Genomic DNA, 5296 nt, shown 5'->3' with positions numbered 1-5296 from the left:
TTGGCCTTGGCCCTCGCTTTGCCTCCCTGCTTCCCGCGGCCGGACATTTTCCTTTTTCTCCTCCTTCCCTCAGGCGAGATCCTCCCACTCAGAAAGTCAGCGAACTATGGAGAAACCCAACACTCAGGGGGCCTTTTATATCTTCCCAGCGGCTCCAAAAACGACGCCTCTGATTGGCCGTGGCATTGTGACGTCACAACGGCCCAATGGAACGCAGAGACTCCTGAGGCTGTCCAATCAGAGGAAGAGAGAACGCTGCCCTCCTTTTGAAACTAGGGAAGCCCCAGGGTTCTCATTTGCATATGCGCGCGCATCCGGAATGGGCTGCAAAGCCCCTCCCCCGGCAGTTGCAAAACTAGAGAGGGTTTTCCTTTTAAATACTGCTTGCAAGGGTTCATCTGCACTAAAGAAATAATGCAGCTTGTTACAGCATTTTAACTGCCATGCCGCTATCCTACCGAGTCCTGGGATCTGTAGTTCTTTGTGAGGCACCAGCCCCTTTTGGCAGAGAAAGGTTATAAAGGCCTTGTAAAACTACAGATCCCAGGATGCCGCAGGATGGAACTACAGTACTGTATAGCGCTTTAAGTGGTGCCCAACTATACAGTGTAGATGTGCCCTAAGATGACTGACCCAAACAGTGTGTTGGGTTCGTTATGTAGAGAGATTTTGTAGCACCTTTGAGACTCACTGAAAGAAAGAAGCTGGCAGCATGAGCTTTCAAAGACTTTAGTCCGCTTCCTCAGATGCATATGGGTTGGGTTGTTGCTGTTGGGCGATAGATTTGGGGGGGAAAGTGTTGCCAGTAAAAATGCAAGCTACCTTTTAAGTCCACAAGGTTTCAAAGACTATGCCTTTCTGCTTGGCAGGGTCCTTGTGGTCCCTTCCTACTCTGATTCTGTGTCCCTTCAAATTAGCTTAACACAAGGCTATCTTAAGGGTTCGGCAGAATTTCCTCAGAGAGTGCATGCCCTTGCTTTCCTCTGAGGCTGAGAGAATGTGACTTGCCCAGAGTTGGCCAATGGATTTCCAGGACTCAACACAGATCCAAACTCAGTTCTCCTAGACCCCTTGTAAACCACTGAGTTTTCTTGGCAATGTTTACTCTGGAAAAAAATTGGAATTGCCTTCCTCTGAGGCTAAGAGAATTCGGCTTGCCTAAGGTCTCTCATTGGCTTTTCACTGTGTAGTAGATGACAAACCCTGGTTTCCCCAAAGCATCAAGCCACTACAGCACACTACCCCTACCAAAATAGTAGAGGTGTTCAGTGGCGATTTCCCATTGGCTTCCTCTTTGGCTGAGAAAGTGTCACCTTCCCAAGGCCTCCCAGTAAGGTTTCCATGGCTGAGCAGGAATTTGAACCTGGATCTCTCAGAGTTCTAATCCAGTGGTCCCCAAATTGTACCCTTTACAGGGTTTTAGACTTCGGCTCCCAGAATGCTAGACTGTTGGCCAACATGGCTGAGGCTTCTGGGAGCTGAAGTCCAAAATCTCTTAAAGGGCACAGTTTGGAGACCACTGTGATCCAACATTCAAACCACTACACCACACCTGTACACTAGACCACAGAGGTAACATATACTACCAACGAGAACTATTTTGGATTGCATATGTTGCATATGTGGCCATTCCCCCATTTTCATCCTAACAACAACCTTGTGAGGTGGGTCAGCCTGGGTTGGCCCAAAGTCACCCAGTGAGTTTTTATGGCTAAGGAGGGATACACTTTATCCCCCAGCTCTGTAGTTAGATCTCAGAGTCCCACTGAACTAGGGGCAGATAGCATTAGTTTACATTCTTGTCTTTGTGTGCCTTCCGGTTGTTTCTGACTTGACAACCCTAAAGAGGTCCTATCAAGTTCTTTTTTTAACAAGGTTTATTCAGAGTTTGTTTGCCTTTTGCCTTCCTCTGAAGAGGAAAGAATGTGACTTGCCCAAGGAATTACCCATGGCCAAACAAGGATTCAAACCCTGGTCTCCCAGAATCATACCCATGCTCAAAAACCATTACACCACGCTGATTCTTCATCAGTTCACATTACAGTTGAGTAACAGCACTTCCATATCCTTTCAATTGGGGCAATCAGGACAACTGGGATTCCCGATTCTTCTTGTCCCTGGCCGAATGTGAGGACACATGCATCTTAAGAGGCCAGAAGCTGCACCAAAGCTGTGCTCCAGTCCTTAGGACTGGAGCATGGCTTTGGCGTGGCTTCCAGCCTCTTAGGACGCATGCATCACTTAAACAGCATACCTCCAAAGTGACCTGAAGCAGCTTTCTTTTGGCCTTTCTGTTTTTTGTCTGCCAGAAGAAGTATAACAGAAAAAGGAAGAAGATAGCAGGGGATTCCAGAGTCTGGGAGCATTCGCTCTGTTTTCACCACCAGTTCTGCCTCTGAGGATGACAGGGCCAAGTGATGGGCATCCCCTGAACATCACAAAGCCTGGACTGCCTTGCATTAGATAGTAATATCCTTTATTCTGAAGCCAATTGATAATAGAGCTGCATTCTGATTTGAGCCTAGAAACAGACTGGTAACTAATGAAGCTGTTGCAACAGTAGAGTCACATTCATCTTCTATGTCGCCTCAGTCAATTATCTAGTCACAACATCATGAGCAAGGGGATGTTATCTGAAAAATTTAGTTCAAAAGTAGGGGTGGGAAGTATGTGGCCCGCTGGATATTGCTGCACTATAACTCCTAGCCTGACTTACTGTTGTGGCTAGGGATGATGAGAGTTGTAGTCCAACAACTGGAAGGCCACTCAGTTCCCCCACACACACACACACACATTGGTTAAAAGGAACAAAAATATTGGCAAAGATGGCTTGGTGAGAACCAAGAATAGCACTGCCTTTCAGAGAAGGGATGACACTGAATGAGATGGGCCACTTATTCAGAAGTTTTCATATACCTGGGAAGACCTAAGCCAGCACACATGGTTGAGATAATTTTCAACAGATATTTTCTAAAGGCTCTCCTTATTTCTGTGGTGCTTCAAAAAAGTGGCTATTTCAGAGCCAGCACTGCAAAGTTTGATCTTATGATCCCTAGATTTAGCACTTATTTGGGGTCTGTTTTAGTTTTTATTGCCCTTGAAATATTACCTATGAACTTGTTAGAAGATATTACCGAAAGAACGCTTGTCACTTCATAAAGTGATTTCATCCACTTTTGTTTGATAATGAAGTCTCTATTTAACAGTTTAGTGTAGAACCAACTCCCCCTCCCCACCAAAAAAACACCTCTCTATATACTTTTCTGCTTTGATTTTATTCCCCCAGCCCCTTCACTATTATATTGATGGGCTTGGGTTTCATAACAAGTACATTAGTTGGACTGGTGTTTGAGGCCAAAGGAAGAGGTCTAAAAATGACTGGATTTTCAGTTATAGATTTAACACATAGAGTTTCCTTTACCAGGAAGGGACAGAAGGGAGATTTGTCTCTACTGGTGGGTCTCTTGATGGTTTTCAATAAGTGGCAATGGTTTCTGTTTTGCACAAACGTTTTTTAAAAGAAAGAAAGAGAACGGGATCAAACAAAATTTAGTGTTCAGATCCTCTCAGATGTAGTGAGTGATTCATTCACCAACTATCATCCACTTCTTTCTTTCCGGCTCACTAGACATACACATATAGTGCTGGTTTTCAAAATATGGCTGAGTAGAGTGTCTCCAAAATCATTACCGACTTATAGCAACCCTTTTATTGTTGTTGTTCTTGTTGTGTACCTAAAATTCATTTCTGGTAAAACAATCAAGGCATTTTCATGGCAAGTTTTGTTCAGAGGGGGTTTGTCTTTGCCTCTCGGTGAGGCTGAGAGCGTGTGATTTGCCCAAAACTACCCAGTGGGTTCAATGACTGAAGTCCAAAACAAACTGCAGAAATAATCCAGTTTGAGACCCTGCTAGGAAATTCCGGGAGCTGTAGTTTATTAGGGCACCAGAGCTCTCTGACAGAGAAGGCAAAATGTCTCACAGAACTACAGTTCCCAGAATTCTCTGGCATCGAAACAAGGCAGATAGAGTGGTCTGAAAGTGGATTATTTCTGCAGTGTGTTTTGGACCTGAATGAGGATTCAAACCTTGGTCTCCAGAGTCCTGCTAAACACTTGAACACCACGCTGGCTTCAATAGCTGACTTCAGTAGCAACCCTTATCATAGTAGGGGTTTCTTGGCAAGTTCGGAGGAGGTTTGCCATTGCTTTCTTCAAAGGCTGAGAGAGTTGCCCAAGGTCCCCCAGTGGATTTCCACGACTGAGCGAAGATTTGAACTCTGGTCTCTTGGATCCCTAGTCCAATGTTCAGACCTCTCCGACTCTGATCCAAAATTGCACCTTTCAATTCGTTGTCTACATTGATAGGGAGGCAGATAGAGATATATATAATATACAGTCTCATAATCCTTTCCCCACCCTGTTTCTCTTGGTCCTAACCTTCGAATACAGACTGCTTGACCTCCATTGATTTATAGCGACAAAAAGGAAGAGGAGGAGGAAGCACGGAAATGTCTTGCATAAAGGAATTCTTCTTGAAACGCAGAAAGGCGGCAAGGCGTCCTCTTCCAGTTGAACAGCAGCACCCGCTTTCCCATTGGCTGCTTCGAAACGTCTCTGCACCTCATTGGCGAAGTCCAAACAGCATGGAGCTGGCGCGGAGGAGGGATCCGATTGTGACGTCAGCGTCGCAGGCTGGCAGAGAGGGCCGGGCGAGTGGGTTGCTTCAGTTTTCCCTCTGGTCGGATAATAGGCAATATAATAGCCGGCGCCGAGGCACAGCGTTTGTTCGGAGGGAGGAAGAGATTCGTGTAGGTTGCAGCTATGTCAGGACGAGGCAAAGGCGGGAAGGGCCTGGGCAAAGGGGGCGCAGCGTCACCGGAAGGTGCTCCGGGACAACATCCAGGGGATCACCAAGCCGGCCACCGGCGCCTGGCCCGCCGCGGGGCGTGAAGCGGATCTCGGGGCTGATCTACGAGGAGACGCGGGGGGTGCTCAAGGCTTCCTGAGAACGTCATCCGCGACGCCGTCCTTACACGGAGCACGCCAAGCGCAAGACCGTCCAACCAGCCATGGACTTCGTCTACGCCCTCAAGAGGCAGGGACGCACCCTCTACGCCTTCGGGGGCTGAGCGCCCGCCCCAAGAAAGACCCCCTGGTCACCACCACCAAACCCAAAGGCCCTTTTCAGGGCCACCCCTTTTTCAGTAAAGAGCTGCATTGGCTCTGTTTATGCATGAGATGAATCTTAGGCTAGGACTCGGCAGGCTCCTTGCCCCAACTCGGCCACTAAAAGCC

General features: G+C 47.2%; 2 pseudogenes; one reads left to right on the top strand and one right to left on the bottom strand.

The window, feature by feature from the left end:
- The window catches only part of LOC121920812, a 4181-nt pseudogene extending 4091 nt beyond the window's left edge, over window positions 1-90 (bottom strand).
- A 4693-nt stretch (window positions 91-4783) lies between these two features.
- LOC121920814 lies at window positions 4784-5223 on the top strand (annotated as a pseudogene).
- Window positions 5224-5296: the final 73 nt, after the last annotated feature.

This window comes from Sceloporus undulatus, chromosome 2, assembly GCF_019175285.1.
Source record: "Sceloporus undulatus isolate JIND9_A2432 ecotype Alabama chromosome 2, SceUnd_v1.1, whole genome shotgun sequence".
Lineage (NCBI taxonomy): Eukaryota > Metazoa > Chordata > Lepidosauria > Squamata > Phrynosomatidae > Sceloporus > Sceloporus undulatus.
This window is presented reverse-complemented; position numbering and strand designations above follow the sequence as displayed.